The sequence below is a fragment of the Engraulis encrasicolus genome, chromosome 24, assembly GCF_034702125.1.
Source record: "Engraulis encrasicolus isolate BLACKSEA-1 chromosome 24, IST_EnEncr_1.0, whole genome shotgun sequence".
Taxonomy (NCBI): Eukaryota; Metazoa; Chordata; class Actinopteri; order Clupeiformes; family Engraulidae; genus Engraulis; species Engraulis encrasicolus.
In genome coordinates, this window is record NC_085880.1 from 22,554,519 (window position 1) to 22,557,882 (window position 3,364).

Sequence of the window (3,364 nt, forward strand, 5' to 3'; positions counted from 1 at the left end):
AGAGAACCACCAAGAGTTCCATGACAAATGAAAGAGCTTTGCAACCTGACGTATACCAACTTGGAACACAATGAAACTGATTATTCTCAAAGTTTTCAATACGAAAACTGCACAAACTCTACAGGATTTGATCTGGATGCATACTTCAATAACATCAGCTTCATCGTTTACTGTGTTATTTTCTCCGCTGTATTGCCTGGATTGTGCTTTGCTCTGCACAGATTATGCTCACTGACCAGACGTGGGGAGGATGCTCCTGTGTACGTGATAAACATGCTCATTGCAGACCTGATTCAAATATCTGTGCATCTAATCAGGTCTACTCTATGGGTATATGGCTTTCATGATGGCATTGCTTACACTTTGTGGGTAGTCTATCTATACGGTTTACAAGTAAATGTTTTTTTCATGGTGTGCATCTCTGCCGAGAGATACCTAATGATAGCCTATGCTGTCTGGTACAGAAGCGTCCAGAATGCCAGGACATTCTCTGTCATATCTGTCATACTGTGGGTCTCATCAGCGGCCCTCATAGTCATCGCATATCTCCTTGAGGTGATATTTTGGCTCATGCCCGTAGTCTTCCTTCTCCCGTATCCCGTGGTGATGTTCTTCTTTGTGGCAACATGGAGGGCCCTGTCCAGGACATCAGTACCTCGTAACGAGCAGATGCGTATCATGAGAACACTGGCTCTTGTTCTGTGTATTTACACGGTATTGTTTGTACCTTATGTAGTAGTGTTCATTTACAGTGATGTTGAGGATGTCGAATATGTCAACACCACAAGTTCCCTAATGTACCTCAGTTATTCGTCTGAAATTCTCACTGCTTTCAACCCCCTGTTTGATCTCCTGCTGTATGTGTTCATGAGGAGGGACGTCATACGTATACTGACGGCATGTCTGTGTTTTTGGAAGGGACGTGAAGGGGATGCCGTGACAACAAATGAGACAGGCAGCCCCATCTAAGATAAATGTTCTAGTTCATTTGATCTATTTTCATGTGTAACCATGACCCGTTAAGCCATAGCGTTATACATTTGTTGCGACCAATGGCAATGACCAACTCCTACATAAAGGCCCTATGTTATGTCAGAGTATAGTGTAGTACTGCTAGTTAACTTTTCAACAGCTGTTACAGTGTTCCACTGGTGGAACAGCGTGCATTATAGGGTACTGTTTGCGTTGCATTACTACTTTGCTAATGCAAATGCTAATGCTAATGTTTTTATCCAAAGTAGCAATCATGGGACATGTCAGCCTTCCTGAATAGGACTCAAACCTACAACTCTCTGTTCTCCAACTCCCTATTCCTGTAATTTTTATCATGTCATTATATCCGATTGAAAACTGTCTGTTATTGAAGACTTAACTGCATGTTTGTATTCAGATAAAGAAAGGTCTGAAGATGCATGTGCACACAGTCCAGACTTGGGAAAGTGATCTCGAATAAGCCAAGCTGTAGTTCCACCTGCTCTCCAGCAGAGGTCAGGACAGCCTGTATTCATGTTTGCCATGGGTTTCTTTCAAATCACTTTCTCAAAGTGGGCTCCAGGGACCCCTGGGCATCTGTGGCGCATTGCCAGGGGGTCCATGAAAAAGCTTGTTTTGATGCAATACACAGTAGCCAAACCGTTAAGACAAACACTGTTTTTACCTTCGAAGAGGGGATGTCTGCACTTCAGCCTTGGTGGTGCTCACCGTCGAGGACAGCAGTATAAAGACAAGCTGGGCTACTTCACAGTGACTAGACCCAGGGATGACTGGAGCACTCAGCAACTTTTTTAGAGGTTTTTTATTATTTTGGTGCACAAAATGACTGACGTTTCGGCGCACCTGCGCCTTCCTCAGAGTCAAACCATACCTGTGATACCACAGTCAAAATAAAGACATCTTCCCTCCCTACTGCTTTGGCATTGGATCTTCAAAAGGGGGTGGGTGTATGTAGTAGTTAACCAGTAAGGGCACTCATGGTAGATCTAACAGTTTTCATTTGTCAGTAAAAAATAAACTGAAGGTGAAAATAAATCAAAGTGAAAATAATCATTATGGGCCAGAGCATTCTAAACACCCAAGTGGACACCGTTAAACAAAAAAACAAAAACAAAAAATAAAATATAGCTGCAAGCAGCAATGCAGGGCCAAGCAGTAAATCCGCCAAAGTCGCCATGGCAACCGAATGAGCTGAGCAGGCAGACTGTCAGAGACATGCATAGTTATTTTTAACAAGCAGAAATATACCTCGAAATTTGATTTGTGACCTGCTGTTGGCACTAGCGAGTGAGCTGGAGACCTGAAAGTTCTTGTGGGGAGTCATGGGATAGCCAAGAATGTGTGTGACGATTCCCAAAAGATTCTGACTATGGGTTGCTGAGATATGAGCTCACTTCCTGTTTGGCGTCTGTGTGGAGGATTTTGATTGGCTGTTACAGCCAAACGGTAAAAGATGTAATAAAACCCATTTAAGGATCTCTTTAGAGTGCTCCAGAGATCATGTGTATCAAGTTTTGTGAAAATCAGACTAAATTTGAAGGATGAGGAGCCTTTTATTGATTTTCACCAAATCCAAAATGGCGGGCATTCTATTGTGGCGGATATGATGTCAGAGGGTGCTTTGGATTCGTCTTGGCCCGAGGAATTTAACAGTACTACCAGAATAAAAATTGAGCATGCGGTTCAAAAGTTACAGGCAGAAATGTAGCTAAAACTTTGACCAGCTGATGGCGCTAGACAGTTTGAGCTAGCGACCTAAATTTTCTTGTGGTGGGTCATGGGACTGACAGGAAAGACTGTGACAATTTGCAGAAGATTCTGACAATGGGTTCCCAAGATATGACCTCACTTCCTGTTTGGCTGCGGTTAGGCTGTTTTTGATTGGCTGACGATGATGTCATAGGATGCGTTGGATTCGTCTTGGCCCAAGGATTTCAACGGTACCACCAGATTTAAAATGGAGCGTACGGTTCAAAAGTTACGGGCAGAAACGTAGCTAAAAATTTGACCAGCTGGTGGCGCTAGAGAGTTTGAGCTAGCGACCTGAAATTTGTTTTGGTGGGTCATGGCATGGACAAGAATGTCTGTGACAATTTGCAGAAGATTGTGACCATGGGTTCCCAAGATATGACTTCACTTCCTGTTTGGCGACTTTTAAGCCGTTTTTGATTGGCTGTCACGGCCAAACGATAAAATATATTAAAAATTCAAGTTTTGTGTGGCTCAGTCCAGAGATGCTATATACCGATTTTCAGAAAAAAATGTCAAAAATTGAGGGAGGAGATGGGTTTTTATTGATTTTCACAAAATTCAAAATGGCGGGAAAACTATCCAGGCGGAAAATGACGTCATAGAGTGCGTTGGATTCGTC